This window comes from Pseudorca crassidens, chromosome 20 (assembly GCF_039906515.1).
Source record: "Pseudorca crassidens isolate mPseCra1 chromosome 20, mPseCra1.hap1, whole genome shotgun sequence".
NCBI classification, from domain to species: Eukaryota; Metazoa; Chordata; class Mammalia; order Artiodactyla; family Delphinidae; genus Pseudorca; species Pseudorca crassidens.
Window position 1 is genome coordinate 33,498,371 of NC_090315.1, and position 19,732 is coordinate 33,518,102.

Here is a 19,732-nt window from a genome sequence, read left to right on the forward strand (position 1 = left end):
CCCCGGTTAGTGCTCTGTTGTCTGGACCTTGGTTGGGGAGCTTGGGGATATTTGTCGCTGTTATGAAGTCCGTGGATAGAAGCTCTGGGGGGTCGTGAGCAGAAATCTTCATAGTTAGTTTTCACTCTGGTTGACCTGGGTTTGATTTGTGTGTGTTCTGGAATATTCTTCTGGTTTCTGGCGCTCAGAGGGTCCAGAGCTATGGGTGTCACAGTGAGTGGCTTCTGCAGAAGCAGCAGACAAGTCTGTAGAGACCACATGCGGGTCTCGCTCTGTCAGATGCACGGAGCTCAGGAACCTACCTGTGGCTCCTGAGACCTTCCTGGGGGACTCAGGACAGGAACCCAGCAAGGCCAGCTGCATGTCTCCGCTACGGGATCCTCTGCTGTCCTCACGGGGCCAGGTGGGTGTCCAAGGGCAGCCCGACAGGCTGCCTGTTTCTGTATTGTTCACAGACACCTGCAAAGCCTGTCCCTGGGAAATCCCACCCAGCCTGGACCAGAAGTCTCAAGTGATGGGAAGTGGGCCCTGAAAACTCCCTTTGTCTCTCCTCATGGGCCGTACTTTGCACCGCGGAGGGCAGCATGGAACCAAGCATATAGCACCCCGGTCACTCAGGTTGAGGGGAGAATAGTCTCAATTGACGGAGCAGGTTGGCGGTTGTAGAGAATTTCAGGTTGATTTCTGATACAAACTTATAAGTGGTGCCCTCTGGTGGTGCTGGTGGCTGGTCTCAGCTCATTCAGAGAAGCGATTTGTAGTTGGTAAGTCGGTGGCATCCATTTGCATTTTTTTTTTTTAACATATGGTCTGAGTTTCTTACGCTCTCATTGGCAATCTAGAGTTGTGGGTTATTGTCCTGACTGTGGGAGCCCCTGTTGCAGAATCTTGGGCAAAAAAAAAAAAAGGCCACATCATTTCCACTGAGAGTAGAGGGTGACACACATCCAAAAGGTGCTTTTGGGGAAAGTGGGGTGTCACTGAGCCTAATCTATCGATCATGCAGTCTGTGGAAGATGGGCTGGCTGGGGGCATGGCGGTGGTTTTCTCCCAGGGACAGGGTCCTTATGGCATTCTTTAGAGAAAAGTAGGAAAATCAGGAGACCTTGGATCTCTCCATATAAAACGTTCAGTTCAAAATCTGAGACAGCCCAAGTGGCAGGTATCTTGGACCCTGAAAAAGAGGGGGCCTGGGAGCATCCAACAGAGTGGAACAAACAGGTAGGGGTCTGGGAATGAGAGCAAGGTGACCCGTCACTGATGGAATTTGGCCTCACAAGTGACTGAATCCACCCGCCCCGTGAAGGGTAATTCCTCCCTAGGTGTGACAGCTTGTTTGTTTGTTTGTAACAAAGCACTTTCATCCACGTTTACTCCCATCCGCCCAGCAAGTACTGCAGGGCTGGCTTCTGTGTCCCCATTCTGCAGGTGAGAAAACCAAGGTCCAGCATTTCAGTCATTCTTGCTCAAGGTTCCCCAGCTACTAAGGGATCCAGTTGGACCCTCAAGTCAGAGCCCCTGACTCTCAGCTGAGAGCACTTTGAAATTCCCAGCACAATATGGTTCACCCCACCCAGGGCTGTCATTAAACATAAACAAAAATCCATCCAGTCAACTGGCCAAGGCATATTTCTTAGCAAAAGAACAATGTGTTGGAAGAAGGGGGGCGTGGGGGGATGTCATTTATTTTCCTCTAACTGGTTGCTAGAGAGGAAATGATTTAGCTGCTCTCCTTTGATGAAAATAATCACTCTAGGGAACAGTGGGTTGTGAAAAGCTGAGCCTACTTGGCAGAAATGAGTCAGAAAAGCCTGTGTATCAGGGGCACCCTTCAGAGAGAGCCTGACGTTTGCTCTTTGCCATCTGCTCGTGGCCCTTCTGCCTCCAGACATTTGTCCGAAGGCGAATCAGAGATGTGGTGCTACCTGAACCAACACCAACCAACCCAGGGGTGCTGCCTTGCGGGGGAAGTTGGCTCCCGAGCCTGGGGAGGGGCTCTGGAGATGGGGGGACCCGGGGCACCCGTGGACATTTTCGAGGAGGTGCTGGCAGACCTTCTGGGTTCACCTTTCACCCACACTCGCTGGAGAGGGAGCATGGGCTTTATCATAAGTAATGTTTGACTTCTTATTTGAGGCCTTGTTTTTGATAGTAGAGGTTATCCGGGATAAGGGTGCTCCTGTGTACTGTATAGAGCACTTTTGATACTTTACCAGATTTTTTAAGGAATTATTATTTTCCATGAAGTGTAAAAATATCTGTTTAATACCATCCCGTTAACATCTACTCAACGTCTAATTATATCATTTAGTGTCTACCTGTGAGTCGGTCTTCATTCTAGATGCGAATGAGACAGAGGAGAAGGGGACCTGCCAACTCTTGCCAAATATCATGCCAAATAAAGGTCCTAAAAGCTGCCTTAATTCTCAGAGGGGTTCCGGCCCAGGTGGGAGCCAGTCTCTTGCCAAATGATCCCGTTAATGTGAGACCAAACATTCTTACCAAAGATATCATTTCTTAGTAAGAAGCCCACTGAGCTCACTTCATTTCTTTATTTCCTTTGAAAGCCACGGAAGGGAGAAGAACAGAGAGGGAGTGTGGCGTGAGGGAAACAGCACAGCATTTAGAGTTGCATGGACCTGGGTCTACGGCTGTCTTACTGGGTCACCTGGGGAGAGGGTCTCCACCTCTGTGGGCTTCAGAGTTCTCTGTCTGTAAAAGCAAGGGTTGGATCAGAGATCAAAGGTCTCATCCAGTAAATAAAATTTCCTGTCTCCGTAACAATGTTATTGTTGTAAATTTACAATGAAGGAAGCACACGGTTTACTTTAGGACATTCCAGAATGATCTAGTGACCAATAACCTACTACTGAGCAGACATATCAGAACTATGATTTTTCTGGACATTCAGTAGTTCCTCTTTCGACAATATTTCTGCAACTGATGCCAGAAACACTTGGTATTTTAAAAAATAAATCCAACCCTTTTGTTTTGCGGAATTTGAGGGTAAGTTGTCATGCTCTCATGAGTCCCAAAATCCACAGCTCTGCGATGTGCAGCATGGCTGTAGCTGCGATCATAGAAGTCACCAAAATTCTGGTGAATGTGAAGTAGCTTTTGGGGTTCCCGCCCTCCTACCTCTGTTTCTCCACTTTTATGTAAATAAGGACTCTTTCAGTGGTGCCCTGTGTCATGGACTGTTCCAATGTCATGCATATTTCTATATCTGGTGTGTGCGTTTATTTTAAAAGCTGTTCTCTTCATGGAAAATTAAGTATACAGAATAATAAAGGATATTTCCTGTGCCACGTATCTGGTAGTAGAATTCTTTCTGGCGTGAAGGTAAAATGCTACAAATTAAGTCCAATGGGTCTTCTGTGATCAGCCTCCAGCTAGTAAAGTAGAGCTTCTGGTCATAGTGGCCCACCTTTCACCCAAATAACTCTCTTGATAACCTATGGAACAGAAGACTAGGGGGGAGTTAAATCTGTAATCCTAGCTCTGAGATTGACATTTTTTTTTTTTTTTTTTTTTTTTGCGGTACACGGGCCTCTCACTGTTGTGGCCTCTCCCGTTGCGAAGCACAGGCTCCAGACGCGCAGGCTCAGCGGCCATGGCTCACGGGCCCAGCCACTCCGCGGCATGTAGGATCTTCCCGGACCGGGGCATGAACCCGTGTCCCCTGCATCGGCAGGCGGACTCTCAACCACTGCGCCACCAGGGAAGCCCGACACATTTTTATTTAAGTAGAAAGTGGATACCAAGTTAGTAGTTTCACTTTTTTGTTTCTAGGGCTGAATTTCAAGGGGATCAGAACTTCCAGTTGGATGGAAATGAATGTGCAATTTAGCACTTGTGTGCATTTTTCTGGGAAGAGGGATACACTAACACTTAGGGCCTTAGTGCTATATTGTATTGTTTGGGGAAGGTGTGACCTTACATTGTTATTTTTAATGCAAGTAAGCAGATAGACAGTGACACCAATATAAGGGAGGTATTGACAACCAACAATTCAGTTTATGTCTTCAAGTATGTAAAGGCCGTCAGGGAGTGGGTGGTGGGCCCGAGGGCTGAATTGAGGCCAAACAGAGAATGGGATAGTGCCAGAAGTAGTGAGCACCCCAGTGATGTCTCTTAGGGAGGTTGTAGAGGGAACTCAGTGTCAGGTAGGGGTGTGAGAGGGGGTTGCATACCTCTAAGATCCCTTCCATTTGGAGCTTATGGAATTTTTTTTTTTTTTTTTGGACAGCCATGAACCCAACCTTGCACAGCAGCATTGGGAGAGTCAAATACATTTATGCCAAAGATGTCAGGGTGGGTTTGGCTTGTCGAATTGGAGCTGGGCAGACATCCCAGAGGGGGTATTATCATCTGATCATTTAAATTTTACCTCCAGAATTGGAGTTAGGGTTTATTATAATGAATCAAACAAAAGGCAACCACATTGCTTCCAGCCCTCCCCTCATGCCTGCCGACATTTAATAAGGGGCCCTGCGGGAGTAGAGGAGGGAGCCTGGAGCAGAGGGGGAAAGGGCAGCTCTTCTGGGGAGCTGGCTGCCATTCTGTCCCCTAGGCTGACAAATGTAGTTGGAGAAGCCTCACAGGTGGGCTTCACTTTAAGAAACTGGTGGGCTTTTGAAATGTCCCAATTTTAATAGCACTCCTGTCCTATGTTTGGAGAGATAGAGCTTCATTTTTATCTCCTTCCAAAAGGCCCTGATATGTGGAGTCTCTCCCTGGGCCTCAATTTGTTCATCTGTGCAATGGGTCAGGGGTTATTAACACTAAGTGTTCATGGATAGGCTTCAGAAATATCAGAACCTTCTGAAATGAAACGCAAATTTTTGTGTGCATGAGTTTATGTCTACCTTTCCGGGAGAGAGAATTGATACATTCATCAGATTCTCAAATGTTGAAGACTCACTGGTATATATTACCTTTGGGGGCCTCTTTCTTCCAATAGTACATGGCATCTCTCTCTGTCTTCACCCCAAATGAAATCAGTATGACAACAGAGTTCATTTCTAAATCTCCATCACCCTGCATTATGTTGACTTTTCATTTTAATCCACCCCAGATCCAATATCTCATCTGTTTTCCTGGCAACAGTTGTTAAACCTTAGTTTTCCAATTGGTAAAATGAAAAGGTTGGATTAGGTGATTCTGTAAAGTCCCTTCTGTTTTTTTTGTTTGTTTGGGGGGCGTTTTGGCCACACTGCGTGGCATACAGGATCTTAGTTCCCTGACTTGGGATGGAACCCCATGCCCCCTGCAGTGGAAGGGCAGAGTCTTAACCACTGGACCACCAGGGAAGTCCCCCCTTCTGTTTTTGACTCTATGATATACTCTCAGGGAGCGACCACAGATATGGTTGGTGAATTCACACTAAAATGTGAATGACTACCTTTCTAGGCAGCTGCTGATAGACAGAAGTGGGAGTTGCTGCTTTTCACCCATTCTACATTTTTAGTGTACGTTTCAGCAAACATTTTCTGTAAAGGTCTCTGTCAGAAGTACTCCTCTCCTGTTGTAGCATAAAAGTAGCTTTATTTACAAGACAGGTAGTGAGCTGGATTTGGCCTGAGGTCTGTGGTTTGCCCTGGATTAATGAAAAGAACAAAGGTTTTGAGCCAGATTAGACCTGGGTTTGAATACCAACTCTACTACTTACTCCTGTGGAAACCTGGACAAGTTATGTAAAATCTGAGTCTCTGTAGCTTCTGAAGAGTGGGAATAACACTGCCAAGAAGGTCAGCAGGATCGAATAAAGATGGTGAACGCTTAAGACCAACCTCTCTGGGGCCACATTGTCTGGATCCAAATCCTGGTTCCATCACTCAATTGTGTGAAGACTTGGGCAAGTTACTTAACCTCCCTTTGCCTCATTTATCATCGATCCATGGGAATGACAATGACCCCACCACCTCATGGGATCATAGGTAGGATTAAATATTAATATTGGATTCAGAATAGTGCTAGCTTACACAGCTTGTTGTTATATGTTTAGTACATGTCAGTTACATAATGCTGATCGATTTCTTCTCCTTCTCACCCATCTTTGCCCATTTCAAAGGCAACCCAGCTACTGCTGTGCTTTCAGGTAGCCGAAACAATGTCTCTGTTCCCTTGTCCCCTCCTTAGGAAACTGCCCCAGAGGTTTGAACTGGGGTCTGAGTAGCCAAATCTGAGTCTCCTTGGGCCTGAGTGCATGTGACCACTGGGCAGGAAGTTCCAGCTTCGGAAATACCAGCCGCCACAAGCCTTGCCAGGCAGCAGCCAACCTCCTGCAGGACCTGGCTGCCTCACAAGCCCTCCGCTGTCAGTCCCCATTAGGCTGCTGGCAAGGGAGATGCTCCCTCAGCTGGGCCATGTTTCAGGGAGGCCCTGACCTCAGCTATGACCCAGAAGAGCTGGAGACAGAAGTGTGGTAACCAGAGGCTCCTGAAAGTGCTGGCAAGTGATTGGCTTCTGATGTCTTTCTTATTAGCTACTGGCTTGTCATCAGGCCTGGGAGGGGCTGAGCTGGGCCCCTAGCAGGGCATGAAGGTAAGGGGTTGGGCCGTAGGAAATCAAGGGAAACCATCTCTGTCCCCAGAGGACGCCCAGCAGGGGTCATGGCCGGAACATACCCTTGAGCCACGGTTGATTGTTTCTACAGCAAAGAATATAGAGGGAGCAGCCACCCCACCTACTGCAGGCTCCAGTGCAGAGTCTCAGCCTAGGACAGGAAGATGTGGAGTCAGAAGAGGAGAGGCCTGAAGCAAAAACCCAGCTTCTGGCAATGGTGAGCCTGGGGCAGACCTGAAGGCCGTGGTCAGGCCAACAACAGGGTACCTGCCTACTGCTCACCCTGAGTCCATTCCCAGGTTCTTGCTACATTTCTGTTCTTGCACCACGGCGCCCCAGACTTCCCTGGTAGTTGCCATTGACCCCTGACTCCCATCTCCAGTCACTAGATAGTAACAATAACCTATCAATGGAGAGGAGTGAGAGGGCAGGGCCAATAAACGAGGCAAACTCACTTCACAGATAAGGAAGGACATTGCCACTCTGGCATTTCAAGTGAGCTGCAGAATCAGATCAGGGAGTGTCAGAGCCAAGACTAGAATTTTTAGGTAAGCAATTAAATGCATAGAGTTCCCCACCGGAGTTTTGGGATTGGAAGGGAGCACGGCACAAGCAGTACCTGGCTGGCTTTGTTAAAATAGAAAATGGGGCCATCCAGGTCTCACAGGCCATGGTTCCCAGGAGGACTGAGACCTTAGGAGCATCAGCACCTTGGACAAGGCCAATGCACTGGGCTGACATTCAATTAACAAGCACATCAGCTTATCCTGCCGCAGTTACTATTCCCGGTGCTTTACAAATTGCAACTCTTTGAATCCTCTTAATGAGTCGATGAGGTAGTATTATTATCCCCATTTGTAAGTGGGGAAAATGGAGACACAAAGAGAAGCGACAACTCACTAGCTGGTGGGACTGTGATTTGAAGCCAGGAAGTCCGGCTGCAGTCTGTGCTTCTAACCACTCTGATGTGCATATTCCTTGGTCCCCGGCCATCCAGGCATACCATGGTCCAGCTGGTAGGGGCATGGGTCCTCAACTAGTTCCAACACCCTCTCCAATTACAAATAAGTACTAGAAATGAAAATAAATTTATTTATATGTATACACATTTATAATTTGTACACATATACATACTTTATATACATATGTTATATATGCATGCACTTAAATCTGTATACATTTATATATAAATATAATTTGCCTACATGATGCTAGGAAGCAAATGACTTGCCCTAGATCACAAAGTAAGAGAGTTCATCTTGAACAGACCTCTCCTTTATCTCAAGGAAAATCTCTTTGCTGGCTTTCTCTATACACACCCCAATCCCATGCTTTCTGGTTCTTATGTCCATCTGGACTCACTATCAAAAAGCAAAAATATTATACTCATATGCGTTAGGATGATAAGTGGCTGCATGTAACTGAAATCTAACCATGGTCTCTTAACAATGAGTTTTTCTCATTTTCTTGTAACAAATACGCAATGAGTCAGAGAGAAGAGTGTTCTTCAGCAGGAAGAAAAAGGAGAAGTGTCCCTGGTTCTGGAGAAGGACTTTAGTGAGGATCTCCTCCTGGACATGCCCAGAAGCCCAGGATGCCTCTGGTGATGCTTAAGAAAGTCATCAAGGATTTGGACTCCTTCTAGCTTCCTGTTCTACCATCTACAGCATGCGGTTCTCACAGTCATGGAGAAAAATGGCTAATCCACCTGCTGACATCTTGCCCACCTTTCAGGCAGGAAGAAGGGAAATAAAGAGAAAGAGCAAAGGGCAGAGGCCTGCTGAATCTGTGCCTCTTGACTCTGAAGAAGAGTAGATTTCCTAGAAACCCACCTGGATGTCCATCTACATCTCCTAGGCCAGATTCATGTAACCTGGCAACTTTAGCTGTAAGAGAGTCTGGGGTGGGAGAAAGACTGTGTAACTGGATACATTGCTTCTCTGGACAGAATCAGGAAGAGGATCTTAGGAAGAGGATGAGAAGGATATTGGGAAGACACTGGTCATTACCTCCCTTTCGTGGCTTCCTCACCTGAATTCCATCATCTGCTGACAATGGCAGGGGCCCTTGTGCAAAGCACCATGGTCTGAGTGGCCATAGATAAAGGGCTTCTCTGTCCTATGGGGTGAGATCAATGACTCCCTTGGGCTCAAGTTATGGGGATTCAGGACGCAGGTCTTGCAGGTGAGAACAGACTGACCTGGGTTGGCATTTACAGAGGCACCTCTAACTGGCTGAGCTGGCAGCTAGGTCTGCTTGTAGCCAATTACAGAGTTAAAGTTTTAACAGCTGACCTTCTCTTTTAACTCATGTTTTAATTCAAATAATGTACACATGCTGCTTCTCTCTGCTAACTATGCTGATAGGCTCTAGCCTGTTTGGCTATTTCGTTTTATCCTGAATCACGGGTGTGTAGGATCAAGCAGGCAGCCGAGAAACAGTCAGTCTGGTCTGCCTTGACCGGAGGCAGACCACCACAATGTCCATGAATCATGGAAGTATCAAAAGAAATGGCTCCAGCCCAGCGAGGTCTCAGTCAATAGTCTTGCGATCCCCACCCTCAAAATTCTCCTTAAATAGACCTGCCCTCTTTCAGAGAGTAGGACGGTAGTTTTCAAGATCTTAGTCTGTTACCCTCCTCATTTGCTGGCACATTAAGAAATTTTTCCTTCCTTTATCCTCAAAACCTTGCCCTCGTTATTCTCATTTGGCATCGGGGACAGGGACCAAATTTTCGGTTACAAATTGGCTGAGCCAGCCAGAGGCACCTCGGCTCCCCAGTGGGGTGGTGTTCATCCCCTACCCAAGCCCGATGGAACACTGTCAGAGCGGGGAGGGCCCGCCCCGAGGGCCCGCCCCCGCCCCCGCCCCCGCCCCAGGTTGCACTTGGAGCCCACGCTGGCAAGAGGGCTGCCTTCCGGGAAGAGAGTGAGGGACTGTCCAAGAAGCGGCCAGAGCCCCATTTAGCTCTGGGGAACTCCGGTCTCTCTCCCCAGATAGGACATGGTCCCCTGCAACTTGAACCTTCTTGGAGGAAAAGGAAACAGATTTTGGAAGAGTCGAGACACCTTGGCCATTTGGGTAAGTCCCCTGGTGTGCACACCGAGATCCTTGATTCCGTACTTTTAAGGAAGGTTGTGAAACTTCCAGCCCTTTACGGGTTGTTTGTGGCACCAATGGTATGGAGGTCACGGTTGAGTGAGACCAGAGAACCCGGGGAAGTTGTTCTCTTTTGAGTTTTGAAAGGTTCCTGTTTGTTTAGCTGGCCTTGTTGGGTTTGGTTCCTTTGTCGTTTGTCTGCTTTTAAACATGGGAGGTGCCGTTTCAATTCCGTCTGAAAGTCCCTTGGGAAGGATTATGGCCGAATGACCAACTTACAGCTATAAGCCTATGTCTAAAAGGAAAATGGGTAATAAGAGCTCTATTCCATCTTGTACTTGTTCCCTAGGGTGTATTTTACGAAACTGGGTGATTTTTAGTATGCTTCTAGAAAGAGAAAGAAGTTTTTTTGTTTGTTTGTTTAGAAGATGTTGGGGTTTGGAGTTTATTAATTTATTTATTTATTTTTGCTGTGTTGAGTCTTCGTTTCTGTGCAAGGGCTTTCTCTAGTTGTGGCAAGCGGGGGCCACTCTTTATCGCGGTGCGCGGGCCTCTCACTATCGCGGCCTCTCCTGTTGCGGAGCACAGGCTCCAGACGCGCAGGCTCAGTAGTTGTGGCTCACGGGCCCAGTTGCTCCGCAGCACGTGGGATCCTCCCAGACCAGGGCTCGAACCCGTGTCCCCTGCACTAGCAGGCAGATTCTCAACCACTGCGCCACCAGGGAAGCCCAAAGTTTTTTGTTTTTTTTTTAAACACTGCATGGCCACAGTGTTCTTTAGCCTCTGGAGAAAAATGGCCAAGATGAAGTTTTTTTATTCCAAAACTGTTTCTTTTTGCATATGCAGTTAGAGAAAGCTGGTTTGATAAAATACTTTTTTTCAGAATTCTGACCCTGTGAGAACAAAAATATGCCTAAGAGAAAGCTTGAGGTTAACTCTTACATGTCCTTGAAATATAAGCGCAGCCCTCTTTGCCTGAGACTTCAGCCTTGAGTTAATAAGTAGAACTGTTGCCGAAATCTCGGCTTCTCTGTGCACCGATGCCGAACAGAAATTCGGAGCCAGAGATTTTGGAGGAAGAGAGAGATGGCTTGATTTTTTTCTTCCAGGCACAAGGGAAGACACAGCAGGCTAGCGCCTCAAGGACTGTGCCCCCCACCCTCCTTCGGGAATCGGAGAAGATTTTATAGGTGGGGCTGCAGTCCGGGGGGTATATGATAAGGATCAAAGTAGTGAAGGTCTTGCATTCTTCTTCTTCCCGCATTATTTCAAAACAGTCACAGCTGGCGTCAGGCAGTCGGGTAATTGGGTCCGTTTGTCTCTGCCTTATCCGCCTGCGACTTTTTTTCTGAAATGCAAATCCTACAAGGGGTGATTTACTACAAGGGAGTGTAATTCACATAGTGTTAAAGAGTAATAGGTTAGCTTTGTGAAGTGCAAATCTAGTTACAGAAACTACAGATTAGTAACAGTTAAAAAAAAAAAAAAAAAAAAAACTAGGAGTGATTAACCTTTCAGGCCAGGTCATGTTTCTTCTCTAGCCTGTTCAGTGTTCCCTTGTTCTCAGGAGGGAGAAAACTTCACTTCTATTTTTGCTGCAACAAATTCCCCACTGCTAGTTCATTCCCTCCGTATCAATGGAGGGAGGGAAACAGGCGTCCTTCTTGTCTGGCTGAGTACAAAACTTCAGTTTTGCTCCACTTGACAAACACCAGCTATCCGGCCCAGGGGCCCATCTATCTCCTATTTTTATACCCCCCCTGAGAGGCGTGAACCCCAAGAAATCTTCATTGGGAGGATAAGGGACGACAGTATGTCTTCTGTAGCTTCTTTAGGCTGGCAAGGGGCTCGTAGACCCTACCTAGTTGGGGTCACGGAGCTCTCACCCTGTCTTGTTAAGGGCCCCGGGGTGACTTCTGTTGTTGTTTTGGCAGGATCTGTTCTGAGAAATGGCTGGAATCTTTGCATCATCATTATCTTGATGTGAACCTATTGTAATCTGGAAGAGACAGAACTTAACAAGTAGTTTAAAAAAAAAACAGAGGCCAAAGATTAGTAAAAGAATTATTGTAGCCGGGGTCCCAAGCAGGACTAGGAGCCATGTTACGCTCGGTGGTAATTTTGATCCTGGTCTAGATAGAGTCAGCATTTGGGTTACCCTGTCTAAAGGAATGGAGCCATTTGGTGTAGTCATATATATAATTTTATGTCCTCTTCTATTAGCCCAGTGTGATTGATGTAGGTGTAACAGACCCTGTTAGAAGTATTTGGGGGAGTGACAACCTAAACGTTAATAGACAAAATAGATCTCATTTCTTTTTAGGAGAATAAGCCTGAAACCCAGTCTAGGCCTGGCGCTTTGGGGACACTTGTAGCTAGGTAGCCGGTTATCTAGTTTCATCAAAATAGGTTTTAACCTTTGATGTGGTATTAACATATAACTAACAGGAGCTACTGGTCACTACATATGTGTTTTCTCTTTTTGTTAACATATGATCTAAAGCAAGTTTTTCATCTAAAAGTGTAATAGTTACCAGAGGAGACCTTTAAGAAGTAAGGTTGCAGTTACCAGCTGCCAGCAGACGTTCTTTTGAGAATGGCCGGTAACATCCCAAATCTAACACAGCTCAGAAAACTCAAGTTCTTAGCAATAAAAGGACTTGCCTAAAATAACACCTTAGTGTCCCTGTTAATGATGTCAGTGTTTCTCTAGGTATGAGAAGATGCAAGACTTGGGGCTCATAAAATCTTCTCCTGAAAGTATTTAACTATCTGAAGGCCTGTCCTTGTCTGTTTTTCCCAGAGTACAGTGTGCCTCATTTAAGATCTCCACCCTGAACTCCTTGTAGAGGTTGTTGAAGGTCACCAGCTACAGAAGCTCATGATTTAATCCTTGTAGAAGGAGATGGCAAGTGTCAGTTTTCAGTCGGCAGGGCCCCTTTATGGTCATAATTTCAACCATGGTTTGGGGCATTTCCTGACCATTTTGTCCCACGGTGCTAGGAACGCTCTTTCCCAGGTCTGGCAAAGATTTTGCTAGTAGGCCACTCCATGTGCTATTACTGGACTAGGCCTTTACTCGTATCCAGAAGTCTCTGGACCACCTGTCTTCCTAGTCTCTTATGGTCCAGGATATTCCCTCTTGTTGCTTCTTCTCATATCTAGAGTTAGGTTATGGTAATCATTTGATCTCCCATGGAACTATATATCCTCACTTTATCAGAGGCTCAGTCACACATTTGGTAACGTAAGAAACAATCATTTTTTTGAAATAGGCAAAATACAAATAGCCAAGAACTTCCATTAGGTATAGCCCAGTATATCCCAGGTTGTCTTGACTTAGTCTGTTCTATACTAATCCCTGTTCTTCAGGGAAATTATATATTGGCATTGTCCATAAGGTATTCAGCCCAGCTTCCTAGTGTTACTAGAATGATTATCCTTAGTATGATTTAATTGTTCCCAGCACAGAGGAGCCTTTAACCTTAAATTACCATAGCGTGGTGTTAACTACATAAATCCATCCCGTGATGGTGGGAGGTTTTATTCCTTGGCTGAAATTTTGCTTGTTGCTCTGATTGAACTTTGAGGAATAGAGGAAAATTCATATTTGTGGTCAGGGTCAGAGCAGGTATTATGAATGGGTCAGGTGAGGGGATCTTATCTAGTAATACCAATAGTGGCCTGAACGTGACTATAATTTTCCTTTTACGATTAATTTCTTAAGAGTCAACCAATTAGAGCCTTGGAGTGGAGAAATCCACTCAGGTAATCCAGAAGTACTAGACATAGGTAATTGGCCACAAACCCAACAACTGGATTGATTTTTAAAACTAGCATAGGATCGTGCCTATGACAGAAAAACATTTGATTCATATGCAAAGGTCCAAGAAGTCAAGAGAACATTATAGATGGGCATATGAGTCAGGTCCAGGATCTTGGGTAAGCTGTCTACTTCTGATGTTGTCTTTTTCTCATCCTGGGGTGAGTGTAGTTTCTCCGCTGTTTGAGCATTGTTTTAAGGTGATTTTGAGGTCAGCTGCCCTCTCTATAGGCCAGTCCAGTGCAGGGGCCCTTTGTGAGTGGAAATTAATCCAAGAATTAATTCCCTTTAGTTTTACTGTGTACGAGCTAGTTAAGAGTACCAGATAAGGGTCCTTCCATCCAGTTTGGAGATAGTCCTTTAAATTATGTCTTTTCCAGTATGTATAATCCTCTGGTTGTCGGTCGTGGGGCATCTGATCTTCATCCAAAGATAGATTACTGAGATCAGCTTTAGAAACAAACTTAGAGTGGCCTTTAATAATTCAATTAAACTTCTTAGCAATATAACATAACAGCAAGGAACTATCTGGGAAGTGAGTCTTGGTAAACACAGACCTCAATTAACAAAACTAGAATTTAATATTCAGTAAAACATAATTTTTTTTCTTCACTGTGAGGGCATTAACCTTGCAGCCAGGGAAGGCTTTATACCATCAAATAAAAAATGAGGTTTGTTAGGGAGCCGGAAAAAGCCAAGCAGCCGTCTTGGATTTTCCATAGCCCTGACTGTTTGATTGACAGCTATTGTTTACACATTTTTAATTCCCTGATTTAGGAGTAGACTGTTGTCATGTTTTTTTTTTTTTTTTTAACATCTTTATTGGGGTATAATTGCTTTACAATGGTGTGTTAGTTTCTGCTTTATAACAAAGTGAATCAGTCATACATAAACATATGTTCCCATATGTCTTCCCTGTTGCGTCTCCCTCCCTCCCACCCTCTGTTGTCATGTTTTCAGGACATCAGGATGGCAAAAGTCTGACAATGAGGGGTCAATTTTTGTAGAAGCAGAGTGAACTTTATCTACGTGCGCCATCATAATCTTTACAGATCACTGTGAAATAATATTTACTTTACCAAAGTAACAGAAGATTTTAAAAGCAAATGTAAATCACGTAAAGGCAAAGAAATTGACATAGTCTGTTATTAAAGCAGCATTCCAAGAAAACCTTGTTCTGTAAACAGAGAAAGAGAACCAAATTTTAGTCTGGTATCAATAAACTTGGCCTGATGATTTATATAACTGTAATTGATCATATAGGCTTTTTGCTTGCTGAAACTTTTATAAGGAGTCTCAGACTGAACTTTTAAAAGACCTCTCAGGGAAGTCACACCAAGGGCTTGTCACAGATTTCACTTACCAGATGTAGGTGAATTCCTCCCTTTGCAAGGTCCCGAAAATACCATGAGATTTCTATACCTGTTAGCGAGGTAGCCTTCCTAATTTATCTGATAAAGCTGCTGGGGACCTAAGAGTTTCCAGTCTCTGGAGGGAGCAGATAGAGAAGATAAATGTTTTAATTTTACCCATAAATGTAAATCACCAAATTGTTGTAAACCATAAGTAGCTTGAGGAGAAGAGCTTCTTTATATCCAATTTAGCATTATGGTCTGAAAGTCAGAAACTTGTATTTATCCAGAAGTCCTTTTTATAAATCTTCTTGATGAGGAAGCATTTTTGCAAAGGGATCAGAGTGAAACTGTGTCTCTGGAGACAAAAGGCTTAAGGCAAATTTAAAATCTGATTACAATGTAATTAACAAGGTAACTTGGTTACTGTTGTGACATATGACACTTAAGATAATAACTAGAATTATGACTGATAACATTTTACCAGGACATAGCAGAATTTTTTTGAAACTCCATATAATTTCTAGACTATCTATATTAGTAACAATTACCATACAATATAACCTAAGAAGATTTATTACACATTTGACAATACTTCCCACATACTTTTAACATACCAAATGAACCTAATTAGTGTAATCTCTCTCTTTGGGATGTTTCAGGGGCCATTTGAAGCACCCCAAAGTTGCCTAGAGGTCAAAGAAACTTCATTACATTTGATTTGGGAAGTTTTATGAAAAAAATCAAAAGCGTTTAGAACACTCAGTCAGATAAGATCATACGTCACTGGGAAACAGTAGTTATTCACTTAGCCAAAGTAACGATAAAAGATTTTTTTTTTTTTTTTTTTTGCGGTACGCAGGCCTCTCACTGCCGTGGCCTCTCCCGTTGTGAAGCACAGGCTCCGGACGCGCAGGCTCAGAGGCCATGGCTCACGGGCCCAGCCGCTCTGCAGCATGTGGGATCTTCCCGGACCGGGTTACGAACCCGTGTCCCCTGCGTCGGCAGGCGGACTCTCAACCACTGCGCCACCAGAGAAGCCCTCGATAGAAGATTTTAAAGGCAAGTATCAAACGGATCACTTAAAAGGTAAAGAAGCATGGGACTTCCCCGGTGGCACAATGGTTGGGAGTCCGCCTGCCAATGCAGGGGACACAGGTTTGAGCCCAGGTCCGGGAAGATCCCACATGCCGCGGAGCAACTAAGCCTGTGCGCCACAACTACTGAAGCCTGCACTCCTGGAGCCTGTGCTCCACAACAGGAGAGGTCACTGCAATGAGAGGCCCACGTACCGCAACAAAAAGTGGCCCCCGCTGGCCACAACTAGAGAGGGCCTGTGTGCAGGAACAGAGACCCAATGCAGCCAAAAATAAATGAATGAATGAATGAATAAATAAATAAATAAGCAAGCTTGAAATCTGTCATCCAAGGCAGTTCAGCATCTTAAGAAAACTTGTACCATGTATAAAACTCTTTTCTAAGGGTCCACATTCTGCAAACCTTTTTTATCACTTTCTGTATCCATCACTTTATTTTCCCAATCAGAAACAGCCACCTGTAAATCAGACCTACTTCCTTTTCCTTTAATAAAATGCAATTCCATTCCTCTTACCTTCCTTACTAAAAACCACTTTCTACTTTCCTTAAGCAACCATGAACTGTCCTTTATATCAGCACTCTGTAGATTGGTAAACATACATCCAAATAATAATTTTTGAAGAACGTGCTTCCTTATAGAAAATATCTCAGTGTGGCACCAAACACATTTTTTAATAGTTCTAAACCTTTTGTTTCTCTGTAAAAGGAAGCCAATGTTCAGTAATTACTGTTTAATAAACTTCCATCCTTTAACTTAATTTAGCACAACTCTAAATTTTCAAGTTGTTTAATATCTGGAGAGATCATGCTTAAGTAAATATTCCTAAAACATAATTATTCCTAAAAATTCACCCAAAGTTCTTACCTCATTTGCAGTTTTTCTTCTTAAAAGTTTCTTCACATCGAGTTATTTTCATTGCTGACAAATTTGTAGCAGATATAATCAGATCTTATTTAGTTTATATTAAACCTAGGCACAATAAAAGTATTATACTTAATGTTGATGGCTCTAAAGACATGTTCAGATTAATTAGATCAACAAACTTAAACATTAATACCAGGTATTAATTTAATATTGAATATTTCCCAGTTCACATGAACCTGAAATTTATTTAACTTTTCTTGTATTTAGAATTGTTTGATTTGTAAGCGCTTACTTTTCTTTAAAGCCAATGAAATAGAGCTCCTTTACAAATTAACCTCAGCAATATTATCCAAAGACAAAAACACGTACTGAGACATACACATATATCCAGACAGACAGAGATCTCATAGTTTCCACTTGAGATTTAAAATGTGTCTTTGCCTCTTTTTTTTTTTTTTTTGGCTTGAAGTTCTACTAATTAACCCAAGGCTGAACTCTCAAGCAAAGTGGGCTGTGTTTGTAACTCAAGGACATGATAAGAGTTAACTTCAAGCTTCCTCCTAGGCATATTTTTGTTCTCTCAGGGTCAGAATTTTGAAGAAAAGTATTTTAACAAGCTAGCCTTTTCTAATTGCACATGCAAAAAGAACTGGCTTTGCAATTTTAAGAAAAGTTTTATTTTAACCAGTTTTCTCCAGAGTCTAAAGAATACTGTGGCCATACTGTCAAAAATGATCTTTCTCGGGCTTCCCTGGTGGCGCAGTGGTTGAGAGTCCGCCTGCCGATGAAGGGGACGCGGGTTCGTGCCCCGGTCTGGGAAGATCCCACATGCCGCGGAGTGGCTGGGCCCATGAGCCATGGCCGCTGAGCCTGCGCGTCCGCAGCCTGTGCTCCGCAACCGGAGAGGCCACAACAGTGAGAGGCCCGCGTACCACAAAAAAAAAAAAAAAAAGGGCACAAAGTCCTGAACATAAGGGAACCTCGGTCCATTTTCCCCATCCTGTGGCAATAAAGATCTAATTGTAGGAGACCCATTTTCAGGCCATTTTTCTTTGTCATTGGATCATAGCTACAGGTCGACCAGTCATTTAAGATTTTCCCTAAAAGTTCCCAGATGAGGGTGGAACCTTAGAGGAAGCGCTTCCCATTTTGTCTAGAGCAGTTGGTAACAGACGTTAGATGTTAGCGCGCTCAAATCAAAACATAAGCCTTCTCCTCGTCAGCTGGAAGTCACACATAAACATAAACCATAAAAGGAAACAGCAAAGGGATGCTCAAAAAGAAAAAAGAGAAACATATGGCAGAGACCTGCCCAAACGTGACTTCCGAGTCCCACTCGACCTGGATGGTTGCCCCAAAGCGGCGCCTTACATCAGAATCTCCCTTTGCAGGGAGAATTCCACATCAGGATTTACCTTTGCAGGAAAATCCCGCAAATTGGAACCGAGTTCCCCTACGTAGGGGGGGGGGTACGGTCAAAGGTCCCGGAGTGCACTCCCGGAGACTCACCGTAGGTGCTGACGGGGTGTGTCGCGACCTCCGTATGCCCTCTTTCTGATCTTCCAATATTCAGTGTTTTCTCAGAGTGGAAGTCCAGACCGGCACGGGCAAGAGAAGAGAAGGTGTCCTTAAGGCAAAAGAAGCCTGGCAGCTGCTGGGTCAGCCTCTCCCGCGTTCTCTGCCGCAGCCTCGGAGTTCCGCAGCCGAGTCGGCGGGCCGGGTGTGATCGGGGCACAGCCCTGGGGCAGGGAGTCCCTGGCGATCTGGACTCAGGGATATCCTCGAACCCTCCGCTCGCCTGAAGGGCTTGGAGAGAGATCCCCAAGCTTCCGATCAAGCCGAGGGGCACTGCGGAGCCGCCTGCCTGCGAGCAGATCACGGAGGAGCCCCCATTTTGTGGACGAAATCTCGGCTTCTCTGTGCACCGATGCCGAACAGAAATTCGGAGCCAGAGATTTTGGAGGAAGAGAGAGAGGGCGTGATTTTTCTGCCAGGCACAAGGGAAGACACAGCAGGCTAGCGCCTCAAGGACTGTGCCCCCCCCACCCTCCTTCGGGAATCGGAGAAGATTTTATATGTGGGGCTGCAGTCCGGGGGTATATGATAAGGATCAGAGTAGTGAAGGTCTTGCATTCTTCTTCTTCCCGCATTATTTCAAAACAGTCACAGCTGGCGTCAGGCAGTCGGGTAATTGGGTCCGTTTGCCTCTGCCTTATCCGCCTGCGACTTTTTTTCTGAAATGCAAATCCTACAAGGGGTGATTTACTACATGGGAGTGCAGGATGTAATTCACATAGTGTTAAAGAGTAATAGGTTAGCTTTGTGAAGTACAAATCTAGTTACAGAAACTACAGATGCTAGTAACAGAACAAAAAACAAAAAACTAGGAGTGATTAACTCTTTCAGGCCAGATTATGTTTCTTCTCTAGCCTGTTCACTGTTCCCTTTATTTTCCTTGTTCTCAGGAGAAGGGAAACTTCATTTCTATTTCTGCTGCAACAGAACCTCAAGCCAAGGAGGAAAAAAAGGCAAAGAGGCTTTTTTTTTTTTTTTTTTGCGATACGCGGGCCTCTCACCGCTGCGGCCTCTCCCGTTGCAGAGCACAGGCTCCGGACGTGCAGGCTCCGGACGTGCAGGCTCAGCGGCCATGGCTCACGGGCCCAGCCGCTCCACTGCATGTGGGATCTTCCCGGACCGGGGCACGAACCCGTGTCCCCTGCATTAGCAGGCGGACTCGCAACCACTGCGCCACCAGGGAAGCCCTAAAGAGGCATTTTTAACCTCAAGCAGAAACTATGAGCTCTCTGTGTCTGTCTGGATATATGGATGTCTCATTACGTGTCTTTGTCTTTGGATAATATTGCTGAGGTTAATTTGTAAATGAGCTCTATTTAATTGGCTTAAAGTAAGCACTTACAAATCAAACAT

General features: G+C 45.0%; 1 long non-coding RNA gene across 1 annotated transcript; it reads left to right on the forward strand.

The window, feature by feature from the left end:
• Positions 1 to 3,783: 3,783 nt before the first annotated feature.
• Positions 3,784 to 19,360, forward strand: LOC137214430 (uncharacterized). Its single transcript, XR_010938904.1, has 3 exons — positions 3,784 to 6,784; positions 9,564 to 9,648; positions 19,270 to 19,360. It is a non-coding gene; the product is annotated as an uncharacterized lncRNA (long non-coding RNA).
• Positions 19,361 to 19,732: the final 372 nt, after the last annotated feature.